This window comes from Nomascus leucogenys, chromosome 11 (genome assembly GCF_006542625.1).
Source record: "Nomascus leucogenys isolate Asia chromosome 11, Asia_NLE_v1, whole genome shotgun sequence".
Lineage (NCBI taxonomy): Eukaryota > Metazoa > Chordata > Mammalia > Primates > Hylobatidae > Nomascus > Nomascus leucogenys.
The window spans coordinates 27,143,244-27,162,043 of record NC_044391.1 but is presented as its reverse complement, the minus strand read 5'-3'; positions in this window follow the sequence as shown (position 1 = coordinate 27,162,043).

Sequence of the window (18,800 nt, the reverse complement as noted above, 5' to 3'; positions counted from 1 at the left end):
GTATCTTTATCTTGTTCTTTAGGCTCATTCAAGTAAAATTATCTACCCTGAAGTTTCTTTTGTGGGTTTTTCCCCCTCTTTAGATTCTAAAGTCCTCATGGGTGGGGATTGTCTTTACTCAGCATTTTTACCTCTAGATCTAGTAAACTTCTTCATAAATGTCAGTTAAGCCAAATTAAATGGGTAAAAGCTGGTTTTCAATAAGATGTAGTGAGAGTTCCATAAATCTATTGTAGCTTTGGAAGTTAGAATTGTTTCTACTAAACTATCACTGAAACAGTGTCACCAAAATTAAACCCCATAATGCAGCTGTCCCAGAAAAGGGATAGACTTAAGTCTTATTGCTGATTTCTGATTCTAATTTGTTTTGAAACAGGTTGTTTTTTCAAGGTGTCTTAATTTGTCTAGCTGCAAAATAGCTGTGGACATTGTGTTCATTGAAATCTGTGGGGCTTGCTATTCTCACTGAGTCAGCACATTATGAATGCAGTTTATTATTCCCAAAATGTCGTGCATGCAGCTTAATCAGTGCAGAAGTGAAGACCAAGAGCCTTGGAGCAGTTGTACTGATTTGACATTTTCCTGGAATCAACAAACAGGATAAATCTCCATGAGGCAAGATACTGGATTTCTCTCCCTCCCTATATTTCAAGCTATAAATACAGTTTCCCCATTGACATTTATTAGAAAGTAACACAAAGCAGATTGCTGGGTTTGTACTCTGCAGACATTTTTATATCAGGCACATTGCATGCTCTCTGTAAATCAGGCATGATGGCATCCTTGCAGGTTAAGCTCTCAAACCCTGTTCTACCATTTTAATAATTTCACTGACTTAACCTTTATATGAATGAAGTATATAATTTCCTCAAACAATGCTTTGCTCCTCTGTGTTTGCCAAAAGAATGCTTCAGTTTAGAAATTTGGTCTGTGATCTGTCAGATGAGGATACAAAAAGTTTAACTTAAATACAAACACTAGGTCGCACAGGGACAGGATCCAGATGGTTTTGTATTTGATTACACCACCCTCCATCTCCCTGGCATCTATAGCCTTTCTTCTATTTTCTGCCATCTGTCAATACACCTGAACGAATAACCTAATCACATATGCTATCAACAGGTCAGTTTGATTTTTTTTTCTACCTTCTCTGTCACTGGGTAGTTAAAAAAGAGTATATTATAAAGCAGTGTCTAGTTTTACATCATAATTTATGTTTTTTCCAAAGCTAAGTAAGCCTTAAGATTAAGTCTGGGCCATTTGCTCCTGTAATTCCAGTATTTGAGACAAAGAAATCAAATGTTATATTTGATCTAATTTAATGAGTTAGAATGAAGTACATTTTTCTTCCATTATTTGCTGTTAATATGAATTATAGATTTTATTATTTATTAGTAATAAAATTGTAGATTTTATTATTACTTGATTAACATTAGAAATTTAGAATCAACCATAACAAGAAATTAACAATAGTATTTAAAGTTGTTTCAATGGTATACCTTGAAGTCAGAATCACCTGATTTACTCCTGGCTCAGTTATGTCCTAGTCATGTTGCCTCAGGCATGTTACTTAGTCTCATCTGTAAAGGAGGTAAAGGACTATGTAACTTGCAGGATTATTGTAGGATTAATGAGATAATTTTGTACAGCATTTAGCACAGTGCCAAATGAAGCCCTGTGTCAACAAATAGTGATCGTTTTCATTATTAATATTTGTGCAACTATCAAAATATCTTTGAATACTAAAGAAAAGAGATAAAGTAATAAAATGGAGTTTTAAAAAACTACTACACTATCGTGCATTTTGAAATGTGATTCTCAGGTGGGTTCATAAAGATATTTTTATTATAGACAGATATCACTCCATGAATACAATTCTCATTCACAAGTCAGGCCACTTATCTTACGTGTCTTAAGTAAAAGAGTGCATATTGCTTTTCTGTCATGCTTTTGACCAAGTGGGTCAAATTTATGTTATCAGCCTGGAACAAGGTTCAACAAGTTGCATCTGTAGACAAAATCCAGCACACACACCCTCCCCCTTTACCCCGCCTGTTTTTGTGTGGCCTAAGAGCTAATAATCACGTGTATATTATTAAGTAGTAGGGAATTTTTTTCTATACCATTTTCTGATTCAGGAAAATTACATGAAATTCAAATTTCAGTGTCTATAAATAAAGTTTGATAGAACATAACCACACTCATTGATTTACATATTATCTATGGCAGCTTTTAATCAGCAGAATTGAGTATTTATGACAGAGACTACATAACCTGCAAAGCCTATCATCTGTCCCTTTACAGGAAAAGCTTACAGAAAAATTGACTCCTGACTTAGAAAAATAAAAATATATTTCTGGATGAGGCTTTCAGAGTTCAGCACTCTCAATTTAAAGATAGCATTTTAGTTTCCTAGGGCTGCCATAACAAAGTACCACAGACTGGGTGACTCAAAGCAACAGAAATTTATTGCTGCATGCTTCTGGAGGCTAGAAGTCTGAAATCCTAGAAGTCTGAAATTAAGGTGTCAGCAGGGCCATGCTCCCTCTGAAACCTGTGAGAAAGAATCCTTCCTTGTCTCTTCCTAATTTCTGGTGGTTTGCATGTTCCCTGGCTTGCAGCTGTATAACTTCAGTCTCTGCCTTTGTTGTCCCATGGCATTCTCCCTGTGTGCCTCTGTCTTCAGGGGGCCATCTTCTTACAGGGACACTAGTCTTATAGGATAATGGACCTGTCTACTCCAGTAGGACCATCTTATTCATTACATCTGCAAGAACCCCTTTCCAGGTAAGGTCACATTCTGAAGTACTAGGGGTTAAGATTTCCACATGTCTTTTTTTGGTAGAGGGGAAAGGAACACAAATGAACCTGTTACAATCAGGAAATTGGAGCCCTGACATATGAAGGAACTTATTCAAAGTCACAAAGAGAGTTAGTGGAAGAAGCAAGACAAACCTGGGAAGCTGAATCTGTAGCTGATTGATGAATAATCTTTACACTACACCACACGAATCAAGGTAAATTAATCTGTTGTATCTAATGTATATGCAATACTTAATTTCACTGAGTCCTTTTTAGAATATATCTATTTAAGCATTAATAATGAAACACACTATTTAAAGTTGAGGACAGTAATTGGCTAAAATCCCCAGTACTATAATTTTTATTTATTTTATAGCAGAGAAGAATAATTGTGATGAGGTGTATTTGTTCTATTTCAATTGTCAGCTAACCATTCTAAAAAACAGGAATGTGTTCATAATCTACATTATGTGGCAACAGTAACATTCTACTAAATTGTCAAAATTTATACTCTTATTCAGAAGTGACAGCCGTACAAAACAATACTAAAGAGGAAAACCCAGCAATATAAATAGTAATTTAAGCATTTAAAAATAATATGATATACACCTGCTATGTATGCACAAAAATTAAAATAAAATGTCTGCTAACTCTACAATTTCATTTCTTTTCTCAATGGCTATCACTTTTATCAGCTATAGGAATTCAACTTTCAAGTTGTTTCTTTCTCAAAGTTGCTCTAAAAGTAGTATTCGTGGGTGGGTTTCCACCTCCACAGGTCTGTCACTGGTTGTATACAAGGAGCTAATAGAATTTTTCAGTGTTAAATTATGGATTGTGAAAAAGGATCCCTTCAAAACTAAAAGTGATAGAGACATGGCAGATAAAGAACGATATTGGTGTTACACAAACAGGAAGAGGAGATGGGAAATTTTAACCAGGCCATATTTACCTGCAAATACCAAACTACATTCTTTACAGTATTTTTCAAGTGGTATTAGGTGTGTATATTATGGGGAAGCTCAGGCAGTTGGGACTAAAGAAAGCCACCCATATGATTTAGCAATGTGGTTCTCTTCAGCTGAATCCAGGCTTTTTGGTTTAATGTTTTGGAAGATTCTTCTGCTTCTATCTGCCAGCACTAAGGCAATTGAGTATGTGGCTCAGTAACCCTAGAAAAAAAACATCCCTGAATGAACCTCCAGCGGTGACATTCATATATCCAAAAGCTAAAATAATCCCAAGATTCAGGGATTATGCTTTGAAGGAAAAAGCTGACAATAGCTTTGTTACTGCACAGAAAGTTCCAAGTTTACTGTGGCCAATAGGTAATTAATTGTCATAACCTACGCCGTTGAAGTAAATGGAAGGAAGGAAAAATTACCCCATTTGACTGATAGAAAAACTGAGACAAGGGCAGCTAACTTGCTTGTGGTTACCCAGGGAATAGTTGGCTGAGACTCCAGGATTCTTGACTCCAAATTCATTGCCGTAACCACCAGACTGAAACCGGCCGCCAAAGGCTGTAATTTGGTCTTGAGGCTGTGGCTATAGTTTAGAACCACAATAGTGAGGGAAACACACTTTAAGGAGGACCTTGAAAATCTCTCAAGAGAATTATGCCTCTTTATCTATGTTTATGCAACGATTGGAATAAATGAGAGTTCCGTCCCAACCACATTTGTGGCTTTGGGTTAGGCTGGAATCCCTCTGAGGAAACTGGGAAGGTTTGTCTCATCCTTCAGCCCAAACTTTAAAACCAACGGTGTTGAATTTTTGATACACAAATCAATGTGTTAACATCATGCTTTTACTTGGCAGAAGTAATATCATGGATTGCCATGGATATAGCAAGTTGGCCTAAAGAGGAGAGGACTGGAGACTTGGAAGCTAGGGGAGCATATTTTTTGGGGTCACATGGGTGATCTGGAACAGCCCTGAGGTGGGTGCTGTGCAGGGATCCGAACGAACATAGGCCTTGCATCAAGAACATCTTCAGTATCTCTAGGACACAGGCAGGAGAAGCATGGTAAGAGAGAGTGGTAGAAGTAGGGTCTGACTGTGGGTACCAGGTTGAAGTCCTAGAGGGCAAGCCTCAGGTGTCACAGAGATTGAGCTGTACATCTTTATGGTTGAGGCAAAAAAAAAAAATAGGATTCAATAGCAGCATTCAAGCAATTCTTGGAAAGGTAAAGCAACAATCTTACTCCATTGAAACAAGGGTACCAAGTAATAATCATTATATTTATTATAATATCATACTACAGCTACACTTTATTGAGTACCTGCTGTGAGCTGGATGTTATACTATCTCTTATATAGATCTCATTTTCTCCTTATTACAATCCAACAGTGTAGGTTTTAATTTTCACATTTTATAGATGTGGAAATTGAGACTCAGAGAGGTTAGCTGACTTATGCAAAGTCACAGTGATATATCAAATGCAGACAGGATTTGAACCCAGGACTCTAGTTCTGTCGTCCATGCTTTATGCTAATCCTTCCTGGGCTAGGGGAGACCACAGGGCCTCGGTTCATAGGTATAAGACAAGAACCCAGTTTCCAGATCTGGGGTACAAGGATGATGCATACACTGGGAAAACTTTTAAGATTTCTTTCAAGAGCAAGAGTCCTAGAGATTCAGCCTTGGCTGTGTCTGTAAGTAAGAATGTAATGGCTCTAGAGTGGGAAATTAAAGTTGCTAAGCAGGTCCTTATCCACATTTAATTTCACCCTTCCTCACAATGACAGCTTTTTTCTCACTTGCTAGTGGTTAAGTGCATGGACTTGAAGTCATATGAACTTGGTTGGAAATGCTGTTTCACACCCTTACTAGCTGTGTGGTCATAAATAAGTTACTTAACCTCTCTGAGCCCTAGCTTTCTCATCTGCAGGGCTGGTATCTCACAGGATTGTTGTGAAGAGTCAGTGAGGACCTGTGTTGACATGTTTATCCTAGGGACAGTTTGTCAGCTCAACCTTAGTTGTACATTGGAATCACTTGGAGACCTTAAAAACCCTTGCTGCCAGGCACATTCCAGATCAATTGATTTAGAATCCCTAGGAATGGGACCCAGACCTCAGTATTTGTTTAAAGCTCCCTTTGTCATTTAATGTACAGTCAAGGCTGGAGACCAACACTTAAGTGCTATGAATAATATTTTTCTCTTGTGTAGGTGAAAGGTAATTTTCTTCCTCAGTCCAGCAAAGAATTGGTGAAATTCCTGAGTAAAAATAACTATCGCCAAGCCTTAACCATAAAAAGAGTATTTTTCTATTTATAGAGAACTAACTTTTCATATTTACTCTCTCAGAAGTTTAGAGTTGCTACATTTCCTTTGCTTTTTAAGTTTTCAACTTAGCTGTTGAGTTCAACAGTGAACAGGAATGAGAAACCAAGGCCATATTTTTAGGCGGGGAATATATACCTTCAAAATAGATCATTTTCTATCTCTTCCGTCCCCTGAAATCCCACTGACATGTAGGCATTTTCCCCCTTGGTGAGCTCCTGTGTTGCAGAGGGATCTGTGCCTGAGTGGTTTCTGATAGTACCTCTGGGATTTGGAAAGCTAGAGGGATGTCCAACCAGAGAGCTAGGTCAGCGGCTGGCTGGGAGTGGGAGGCTAGGATCGAGCTGCCTTTCTGAGGTAGAGGATTGTGGGGAAAGCCAGTGGGAAGATGAGAAGCCAGTACCTATGGGAGCCCTGAGAGTTCAGAACTGAGATCCCAGATGCCAATCCTGAGCCCACTGAACACGTGTGGGATTGTGAATCTGGGAGAACTAAAGGGGAAGTGGGTTGAATCCAGAGCAGCTTGAAAACAAGTAAAGAGGATGCAGAATGATTGTTTCAGAGACTGCTGTGTGTCCACCACTTAACTTTGTGGGTGTCAGCATTTTATTTCGTGTATCTGTGGTTTATTCATTATTTCACTATTGTATGGTTTTTCACTTTGTAAACATACCAGAATTTATTCAACCATCCTACCATTAATGAACACTTGGTTTGTTTCCAGTTTCTATTGTCTATGCACTATGTGGCTATGAACATTCCAAACCATGTATCCTGGTGTGTGTAAGTGTCTTCACAATGATGTGGCAGGCCAAATAATATCCTTCTAAAACGATTTAAGTCCTAACCCCCTGAGTCTGTGAAAATATTGTTTTACATGGCCAAAAATGAATGTGTAGATGTGATTAAAGTTAAGGATCTTAAGAGAAGGAGGTTATCCTGGATTACCCAGGTGGGCCAAAACTAATCACCCAAGTACTTAAAAGCAGAAGATGGAGGCAAAAGAATTGATCAGAGAGATGCAGCTCGAGAACTTCTTAACCTGCCCTTGCTGTCTTTGAAGATGGAGGAGGGGAGCCAAAAGTAGAAGAATCTGGAGGCCTCTGAAATCAAGAACAGCCCTCGTGTTACAGTGAACAAACAGGGAACTCAGTCCTACAACCTCAAAGAACGGAATTGTGCCAACAATGCAAAAGAACAGAACAACAATGCAAAAGAACAATGCAAAAGAACAGATTCTGTCCTAGAGCCTCCGGGAAGGAAGGCAGTCTGCTAACACCTTCCTGTTGTTCCAGGGAGACCCATACAGACATATGGCCTGCAGAATTGTAAGATGATAAATTTGTGTTATTTCAAGCCAGCAGGTTTGTGGTAATTTGTTATGGCAGCAGTAGAAAGCAAACAGATATATAACTAAGAGTGGAATTACTGGGTTGTGAATTCTTGTTTTCAGCTTTATGAGCTAATGACACACTGATTTCCAAAGGCAATTAGTGCTCCCACAAGCATTCAATGGAGTGTTTCTTTTATTCCATAACTTCACAAACACTTGGTATATTCAACTCTAACATTTTTGCCAATCTTGTGGGTATGAACTGGTTTTAATTTTTATCTTCCTTGTTACTGATGGAACTTTTCATATACTTTTGGACTATGTATTTTGTTTTCAGTGAAACGCCTGCTTTGTCTTTTGCCTGTTTTTAATTCTATATTTGTTTGACTTTTATATTTTTTTCTTGAAATTCTTTATAGTGTTGATAGTGTTCCAGTCTTCTGTTACTCCTTCAAGTCTGTGGTTGTTTTTTCACTTCCTTTCTGGTGTGTGTAGTAACCATGGGAGTGCACTGTTCAGAGAGAACCTACTGTAAGGAAAGTTATTAGTTGACATCCTTCATTAGCCACACCTTTGGGTCACATGCTACTGGTCAAACCTGAGCATGGTGGAGGTACTGAAGCCTGCCCAGGGCTTTCTTAGTGTGGCATTGCAGGCTGAGGCTCTTCCTATCCAATCCTTCTTCTAGCCCCTCTCTTTTCCTAGGTGTCAGGCCCGCATCACAGTCTCAGACTCTCCCCCACACTGCTGCTCCTTCTTGCCTTTATTCTTCACAGGTGCTGTCCCCAGCAAATCTTTTGCACCTTTAATTCCACCTTGTCATCTACCTCCTGGGGAACCCAGACTAGCACAGTGTTTTTTGATAAATGTAATTCTACTCTTCCTCCTCTCTTACCTCCTCTTTCTCTCTTTATTTCTTCTTACGGAAATTTTAAAACATATACAAAAGTAAAGAGAATTGTAAAATAACTTCCACATACTCATTGCCCAGTTTCAGTAGTTATCAACATGTTTTCCAATCTCATGTCATGTATTTCCCTCCACTTTTTTTTTTCCTGGAATATCTTAAAACGAGTTTTGCGTCATATTATTGCACTAGGATATACTTCACTATGTATCTCTAATAGAGTCTTTCTTAAAAAAAAACAAAATCACATAATACCATGATTTTATCTAATAAAATTAATGATTCCTTAATACTAAGGAATAGTACTGAGTCATCTAATACTCAATATGTGTTCAAATTTTTGTGGTTGAACAGAAATGTTTTATTTTAATATAGCTGGGAAATCAGCTTTTTCTTTTATGGTTTACACTTTCTACATCTTGTTCAGGAACATGTGTTCAACAAAATATTCTCCTATATTGCCGTCTAATTTTTTTACTCTTTTGCTTTTGCACAGTTAAGCCTGGAATCATATTGAGTTAGTTTTTGTGTATGATATGAAGCAGGGTTCAGTCTTTTTCCATATGCCCAATTTCACCAGTTGTCCAAACACCGTTTATTGAATAGTTAGTTTTTTAAAAAATTATTTTTATTTCACTTTTAAGTTCTGGGATACATGTGCAGAATGTGCAGGTTTGTTACGTAGGTATACATGTGCCATGGTGGTTTGCTGCACCTATCAACCCATCATCTAGGTTTCAAGACCCGCATGCATTAAGTATTTCTCCTAATGCTCTGCCTCCTCTTGCCTCCCACCCCCTGACAGGCCCCAGTGTGTGATGTTCCCCTCCATGTGTCCATGTGTTCTCATTGTTCAACTCCCACTTATGAGTGAGAGCATGCGGTGTTTGGTTTTCTGTTCCTGTGTTAGTTTGCTAAGAATGATGGCTTCTAGCTTCATCCATGTCCCTACAAGACATGAACTCATTTTTTATGGCTGCATAGTATTCCATGGTGTATATGTCCCACGTTTTCTTTATCCAGTCTGTCACTGATGGTCATTTGGGTTGGTTCCAAGTCTTTGCTATTGTAAATAGTGCTGCAGTGAACATGTGTGTGTATGTATGTTTATAGTAGAATGATTTATAATCCTTTGGGTATATACCCAGTAATGGGATTGCTGGGTCAAATGGCATTTCTGGTTCTAGATCCTTGAGGAATTGCCACAGTGTCTGCCACATGGTTGAACTAATTTACACTCCCAGCAACAGTGTAAAAGCATTGTAATTGCTCCACAGCCTCGCCAGCATCTGTTGTTTGCTGACTTTTTTTTTTTTGAGGTGGAGTTTTGCTCTTGTTGCCTAGGCTGGAGTGCAATGGCATGATCTTGGCTCACCGCAACCTCCACCTCCCGGGTTCAAGCCATTCTCCTGCCTCAGCCTCCTGAGTAGCTGGGATTACAGACATGCCCCACCATGCCCAGCTAATTTTTTTATTTTTAGTAAAGATGGGGTTTCTCCATGTTGGTCAGGGTAGTCTTGAACTCCTGACCTCAGGTGATCTGCCTGCCTCGGCCTCCCAAAGTACTGGGATTACAGGCCTGAGGCACCACTTCCGGCCCCCTGACTTTTTAATAATCGCCATTGAATAGTCAGTTCTAGTCCCAAGATATACAATATTACTTTTGCCATATAAAAGTCAATTGTTTTGTGGGTCTTTCTCTCTTCTCTATTTTATTCCTTTGGTCTAATTTATTTCTGGTTAGTACCACACTACCCTAGTCAATACAATGTATAACAAGTCCTTACATCTGGTAGGGCAAATCTTACCTTATTCTTTCTCTCAATTATTGTCTTATTTTTATTGAATATTTGTTGTCTTATATAATACTTAAAATCAATTTGTTGAATTCCTGGAAGCAATTTGTTAATATTTTCATTGAAATTGCACTGAATTTAAGAACAGCTTGGGAAAGCATTGATATCTTAACGGTTTGGAGTCTTTTCAATCCTAAATATGATATAGCCATCTATTAGGTGCAAATGTCTTTCAATAAACCTTTATGGACTTCCCAGAGATCTTGCATGTCTTTTGAGAAGTAGCAAAGAATAGTGATGAGGAGTATAGAATCTGGCACCAGACAACCTGGGTGTGAATCCTGTTATTTACTGGGTGTGTAAACTTATGTAACCTCTCTGTGCCTCAATTTCTTCATCTTCAAAATGGAGATAATTATACTCACTTTAAAGGGCTACTGTAAATAGTAAATAGTAAATTAATATATATGAAATATTTTGAAAGAGGTCTGAGAAATAGTTAAGAATCATGTAAATGTTTGTGGCTAGTATTGTTTCTTCCTAGCTTCCTTTCACTTGTTCTATTTCAAATAAGATAGGATTTTTTTTGTAATTACATTTTTCTATTTCTGATACATACATGTAACTAATTTTTATATATTGGTTTTAAACTTAATTCTGTTGTGGTCAGATTCCATTTGTTCAACATTTCTTGAGAATTGCTTCATTTGGTCAGTTTTCATAAATATTCCATGAATTCTATTAAATAATGTGTATTCTTCAGGTATTGAATATGGATTTCCTTAGATGTTCATTAAATTGAGCTTATGAATTGTGTTGTTCAACTCTTCTGTGGCACTATATTTAAACTGTGGGTTTCACTAGATCATTGGATGAAATTCAGATAGTAAGATAGAAATCTCTAGACAATTTTAAAATTTCCAAATGCACATTGGAAATTATATATACAATAACAATGTGTTTTCTCAGTTTAAATAAAGCATAAGGAGTTTTTGCTTTTTACTGGGATTGGGTTAAGTTATTATGTTCAGAGTGGTATTTATACACATTTTTATTTTTAAAATGAAATTATTGGACAATAAAATGGCACTACATTTGTATTAATTTTTAAAAAATCTCTTTGACCTATCAAGAATTGAGAGAAATGTGTTGAAATCTCTCACTATGAGAAAGGATTTGTCCATTTATATCTGTATTTCTATCAACTTTTGATTTATATCATTTGAAGCTATTTTATTAGTTATACGCAATTTTAGAATTGTTGGATCTTCCTGGGGAGTTGAAATCTTTGTCATTATGTTGGGACACACTCTAGCCACAGGAATGGATTTTGCCTCAAGGTCTATCTCATCTGTTGTTATTATAGCCATCTCAGCTCTATTTTTATTAGTATTAGCATGGTTAGTTTTTTTCTGTCCTTTTATTCTCAACTATCTCATGTCCTTGGATATGTTTTAGGGGAACTGCTTATAATCAACAGTAGGTTTTACTTTTCACCCAGTCTGAAACTATTATTTTTTAACTGGCAAGTTTAATATAATCCCACTTACTGTGATGTCTGATATATTTGGGCTTGTTTTTTTTTTGTTTGTTTGTTTTTGTTTTTTTGTTTTTTTTTTAACCATCTTACTTTCTTTCTTCTATTTGATTCACATTTCTTCTGATTCTTCTATGTATCATCTTGCCTTTTGGAGGGCTTGGTGGGATATTTTGTTTGTTTATTCCATTTTTCCTCTATTAGTTTGTAAGTATTCATTTCATTTCTGTTTTAGTGATCACCCTTGAAATTTTGCAAGTAAGCTTAACAAAATTAGTAAGCAATACCAATAGTCTTTCACTGGGAAAATACACAGACCCTTAATATGCTTTAATTCTAATCACTCTTCCTTCCATCTTCAGTATTTTGTCTCTTCTAAGACATCAGGTTTGAGATTATCACTATTTTATGCAAATAATGTTGTTTAGATTCACCTCCAGTTTAGACATTTCTTTGCTCACTTTTCCTCTTGTGTCTCTCAGATTGTCCTTCTGAAATAAGTTTCTCTATCTCCTGTGGAAGTGCATTTAGTAAAGATCTTTTAGTTATGATCTCAACTTTTGTTTGCCAAAAATGTGTTTATATTGCCTTTGTTCTTGAAGTACAGTTGTGCTGAGAGTATAAGTTCGCAGTGATTTTCTGTCAGCACTTTGACAATATTATTTCATTCTTTTCAAGCTTCCCTTATTGCTATAAAGAGCCTACCTGTGATTTATGGATCATTTTCTTTCCTGTTGCTTTTCAAATTTTCCCTTTGTCTTTGGTGTTCTACAGTTTCACTAAAACCTATCCAGGTGTGGATTTCTTTTTTATTTTGCTTTTTATTTTAATGTGCTTCCTGTGTTTGTGAGTTCATGTTTTCTCGATTCTGGAAAATTCTGAGCCTTGACTTTGCATGCTGGCTTTCCCCATACTTCTGGGGTTTGCTGCTGTATACCTCTGCAGGTATGGACATCTGCCAAGTTTTCTGACACATCCACAATAATACAACTAATCACAACTGCAGGGCCTCTACCAGATCTTATGGTACCTTTGTGCATTAGATATAAAGGTGCCCCCTTCAAGGATGGGAACATTTGGTTCAGTGGGCAGAAAGCATGGCTTAGAGAGCAGGGATCAGGGTTGGGTTTTAGTTTCCTGTTGCACCACTAACTGGATTCCTTTTTGGTGGGCACACCTAGCACAACCATTTGCCCCACCTCTGAAATGACAAAACCTGTGGTGGCTGTGGGACACTCAGCACTGCGTTAAGATCAGAGGCACACGGAGTAGCCCCAAAGATTGCAGAAGTCTTCACGTTGTGAAGGGAAAAGACCTCTTGATTACAGGCTGGTCTCTTCAACAATAGTTGTGCACAGACACTCTACCCATTATTGGGGCACCTTCCAACACTGAGACAAGTTATGGATACTGTCTCCTAGGAATTGCATGGCTCCTATGCACGGATTTAACATTTGTTTCCTTCTACTTGCACTCTTTCTCAGAGAAGCTTATAGAAAAACAAATTAATTGGTCATTTTTAATATTGAAAAACACCAGTGTGACTTCAAAAATTCAGATCAGTAAAGAAATTAAAAGACCATATACCAGGGATGTTCAGCCTTTTTTCATGATATAAAATGCATTTTCCAAGCATTTCTGATCTTCCAAGTGAGCGCATAGATCAAACACAGAAAAAAGAGAGGCATTGAGATTTAGTTTTAACTGAGTACTCACACTGTGCTCAGGACTGGGCTGGCACTGAGCACTACACTTCAAAGGTACAAGAGGAATATTAGCAAAACACCACCCTGGCAGTCCCTGGGCCCTGCAGCCTGGAGAGTTGCAGGCCACTGAATCACGCATCCCATCCTCTAATTTCACTTGGGATTCATCGGCCTAAGTAACCTAATTGAGTGTCATAATTGATTTGGGAGACTCATTTCCTTCCTTGGAAATCATTAAAGGTGGCCACAGCATGCTTAAAACAGCACTTTTTCTAATGGAATCCCCTGGACTCGTTCATGAGGAAGAAAGACCCTGTCAGCAGGTGGCTTCTCAGTCCTGCCGGTCCATGACCTGCCCAGACCTGCCCTCTGCACAAAGGTTGCTAGTGGCTCCTCGGGCCTCCCCACCAGGCGCCTTTCAGAGTACACAAAAAGGGCATACTGCCATTCCTAATGGAGGCAGCCACCCTGGGCAAAGGGCTGGCCACTGGCGTTGTCGTGGTCATCACCCCAATTAGCAAGACACACTCTGTGCCACTGAAGAATTTTTAGCAGGAAATTCTTTTGTGAGTGACTCAACTTCCCTGCATGAAATACCTAGATATTGTGACTTCTTTTTCGAAGCCAATGTTAAATTCCTAATTAAACTCTTACCGTTGAGGTTTTCCAACCGAGAAAACTCACTAGAGGTGGCCCTAAGGAATTTGCAGTTCCTTCTGTTGGATTTCACCAGTGAGAGGTGAAACTGGGAACAGCCACACTGCTGAGAATACCTTTGGAGTCACAGGAGGTGGTTTCTCTTTTCCCTTGATTTTAATCCCTCTTTTACTTAGGATGGAAATAGCCTGAACCCAAATCTGAAAGAGTGATATCAAGTCAGGATAAAGATGCTGAAGTGTAGGGTCACAAATGGAAAGCTGTCTGAGGTTTAATTTTGTGAAATTCATTGATCCCTGAAAGCACTTTATCCTTAAACATGCATCTGTGTCTACAATAGAAACTGCCACTTGAAATACACCTCCTACAAGTGCAAGCCACCCTCAATTTGGAATCATCTCCGTAATCCTGAGATAGTCTCAAGTCTACAGATAGCATCTCAAAAATCATCTAACAAAAAACTGTTATTGATGAGGTAGGAGATTCCTTTGCCTATTCCTTGGCTTAATTGTTCTCACTGTTTCGAAGTGTCCAACTTAAATTTTCTTACTGCCACTTAAATTTTTTATCTCTGTGGAAATGAATAATAGATGCTGCATATTTTAAAGGGCTTACGACAATATTTCTTAGGGTACATAATCACAATTTTATACTATAGACTGCACATTTTAACAGTCACAGCTACAGACAGATGTATAAATTGACCCGACTTATAAATAAGCCCAACTTATTTCATATACGTATATGTGTGTGTGTGTGTGTGTGTGTGTATACATATTTAACATTATGTTTTTTAACATGCAGTCTTCAACTGGGCTATATCAGCCCCAACAGTTGGAGAATGTATATGCTAAAACTGCTAGCCTGTGGCATTCTTCTTCATTCTCATTTGCAGACATTTTGGGATTCAGAGATTATTTTTATCACTTCATCTTTTACCACTAAATAAATAAATGTAGATGATTTTGTTGTACCAAGACAGTTTTCCAAACACTTATTTTGAATTTAGATGGAAGAAGCCTGATTTTTTTTTTTTTTTTTTACTAGGTCCTAAACTGACTCTGGGGACTAAAGAAAAAAAGTATAACTTATCATGGAAGTTGCTTAAGTGCAAAATTAATTAGGTCAGGGGAGGATTGGATATGGAGATTAAACTGTCATGCTTGGATCTGGACAGTCAGTGACAAACCAGGTGGGCTGCCAAGGAGGCTGGGGTAGGGTGGGAGTTAATGTCTTCTGCATATTAGAGGCTTCAAGATGGAAGCCAGCTGAGGCAGTGATGTTCAGGCAAGGAAGTAAGCTCAAGGAGACAAGTTAAGCAGTGAGGAGAGAATGCTCAGGCAGTAGGCATGAGGACTTCAACTAAGAATTTGGAGTCTTGTGGGTTTGGCCAACCAAAAGCCAGAAACAGATACCAGAGAGATCAGGCAACATCTTGTGTGTGCAGCAGATGCTGTCACCAACAGCAAAAAAATGGAATTTAATTTTGAGCTCAGAATTTGGGTGGAGGGAATCTTTACATTCCTCCTGCCCAGGGCAAGAGCCTGTTTCTGATGTCAGACTGGACTGAGCCTATGGAGGCATGGGAGCAAAAGGACATGCTCCCCATTCCTTACTGGATGATTCTATTAGATCCTGTGAAGAATCTGTTGTGGGAATCTGACCCAAAGTTTCTGTCATCAAGATTAATGGCTTCTTCCTACATAGCCAGTTCCATTTTCACTTTTCACTATTATAATAAAAGTTGTATCTCTAGTCCTTTGTTTTATAATCACTAATTATCAGAATATTCTAGTTTATAAGTTAGCTTTATATTCATTATGGAAATGACAAAATGGAAAAGAAATAACTTGTACAAAGCCACAGGCCACTAGTCATAAAACAAACAGGGTGAGAAAAATCAAATCAGGACCCTCAACACCTGCTGTAATGAAAGGAGTATGGGGACAGTTTTGGGAGTGATGGGTTTGTTCATTATCATGATAATGGTGTTAGTTCACAGGTGTGGATAGATGTCAAAACTTTTTGGACTGTACAATTTAAGTATTTGCAATTGAGGCTGGGTGCAGTGGCTCATGCCTGTAATGCCAGCACTTTGGGAGGCCGAGGCAGGCGGATCACGAGGTCAAGAGATCGAGACCTGGCCAACATGGTGAAACCCCATCTGTACTAAAAATACAAAAAAAAAAAAAAAAATGTATTTTCAATTGATTTTATGTCAAATATACTTTAGCAGAGCTGTTCAAAAAAAATGAAATAACTCATGGTTCCAACAGCTGATCAATGTAAGTGGAAATAAGTTGCAAAGTTTGCACAACCACAGAACAATGGCAATGGAAGTTTATGGTACTTGATGCCTTTCTGTTTTCTCTGTCAAGACTCCTCTAACTTCTGCTTCCTTCACTACCTGGCCCAGACCCTGAGATGAAACATTTTAAACATTTTAGTCTCTGGTACCCTTAATCTCTGGTACGTTTGCTCTCACTGCGGCAGAAACTTGAATAATCGGTAAGGGTTAACTTGTTCAAAATTAACCCCCTGCTGGCTGGCCTCCCTGAAAAGAAGTTGGCTTCCTGCAAAGCTTCATGGAAACAGACTAGGCTCTAAGTGCTTAGAGTAATCAATCATTTCTGGTCAACTACTGGCCTGGAGCCTGGCCTTGCCCTATACTGCCAAGGGAGGGGACGGTGCTTCACAATAATGAACACTACTGTGGTGAGTGCTGCAGAGAGCTTGCGACATCATACACCTGTAACTGCGAATTGTGGACCTCAAATCCCGATCACACCAGTAAAGAAGCTGCTGACTCCCAGTCATGAGCCTTCAGTTGGCGGGAAAGTCTTGCATCGAGGTTCCATCACACTACAGATCTCAATTTACAATGGGCTTATATCCCTACAAACATATAATAAGCTGAAAATGCCTCAAATAAAAAATGCATTTAATACACCTTACCTACCAAACATCAAAGCTTACCCTACCCTACCTTAAATGTGCACATAACAGTTACATTAGCCTACAGATGGGCAAAAATTATCTGGCAACTCACTGGTAGAGTAGCATTTGCTCACCCTCATGATGGCAGGGCTGACAGGTGCTATGGCTCACTGCTGCTGTCCAGCATTGTAACAGAGTACTTGCTAGCTCTAGAAAAGATCAAAATTCAAAATTCAATAATGGTTTCTATGAATGCATACAGCTTTCACACCATCGTAATGCTGGAAAACCATAAGTTGAACCATCATAAGTTGGAGACCATCTGTATATGACATTTGTATCCTGGTCCTTGATTATACTGAGAGGGATGACATTTTCTATTGGAGAAGCTTCACAACTCCACAGCCCAAACTTCAGCTCTTTCTACTCGAATCTGAAACTTGGCCTGGACAGGTCTCTCATGCTGTAGAATTAAGTGAAAGGTGGCGACGTATGTCTTCTGTCTCCATGAATTTTCCCTAGTGAATTCTAGTATGAGTACTTCTTGCCCAAATATCATTGTTTGCACAACATTGAATAACTGTGAATGTGCGCTCCATTACAAATATAGGGCTTCCTTCCTTAACTGCACTCTTGTCATTGCTCTGCAAACCATTTAAACATACTCTTCTCTGTTCAGCTCCTAGCTGGATATGAATGTTTACAACTCTCTGTAAGTCTCCCCCTCAATCATATTCCCTCATTTGGGGCAGATAACCTAGCTTCCAATTGCATAAAGAAATAGACACTATTAAGTATAATTCCCCAGCCCCCCAACAGACAAACATTTCTCTGTCATTTGCCACTACTTCATTTTATCCTCTTTCAGAAGAAAAAGAGGGGACTGTGTTGTTTAATGGTTAGGTGGAGGATGGCCTGCATTCCTGCCTTATTCCAATGCTTGCTAGCAAGCTGACTTCGGGAAGATTAGGTAACTCATCTCAGTTTCCTCATCTGTAATGCAAAGGTAATAATGATATAGATTTCACAAGTTATTGGGAGGAATAAATGAGAAAGTTAATGCTTAGCATAGTACGTGGCATTATTGGACTTAATGGACTTAATCTGTACAGGTTGTTATCGGCTATCACGACTCTTCTCTAAAGTCTATTTGCCCTCCTGATGCCATTCCTGTTCCCATTGCTGGGTCCTGGCTACAACAATTACTTCTGTCCCACCTCTGTTACCACCCTTAGCTGAAATCACCTTAATTGCCTCCTGCCTGGAAAAGTAAATAATGTTTATTTGTTTATGTGTCTGGTTCCCTGTTAGAGTCTGAACTCAAGAGCTAGGCAATTATCTCTGTAGATCCCAATAAGTAGGTGAGCAATTTGTTAAATAAGTCAGATCTAGAAAACAGTCAGTTTTCCTCCATTTTTTTCTGTTAGGAATCTACCTCCATTTTTTAAAAAGCTGAATCTGATATCTGCCTTTGTTTGTTTTGTTCTGTGTTTTGACAGGCAGTGTACCACAGTTGTCCGCACACGGCTCCTGGAGCCAGTGAGGCCTGGGTGGGAATCATGGCCTTACCATTTACTATTGTGTGACTTTGGTCAAATGACTATTTACATCTCTGATGCCTACATTTTGCACATATGTAAAATGGAGATCATAGTACCTGCCACCATAGAATTGTTGCATTAGGTCGTGCATGAAAAGCATGCAGCTTAGTGCTTGGCACATTAACCCTGTCCATCATTATTGTTATTAGAATTGAGGAATCTCCAAAACCATGGTGCCTCAGCTACTAGAAAATCCAACAGATTGTGCTAGTGTGTCAACATTAATGGTTCTGT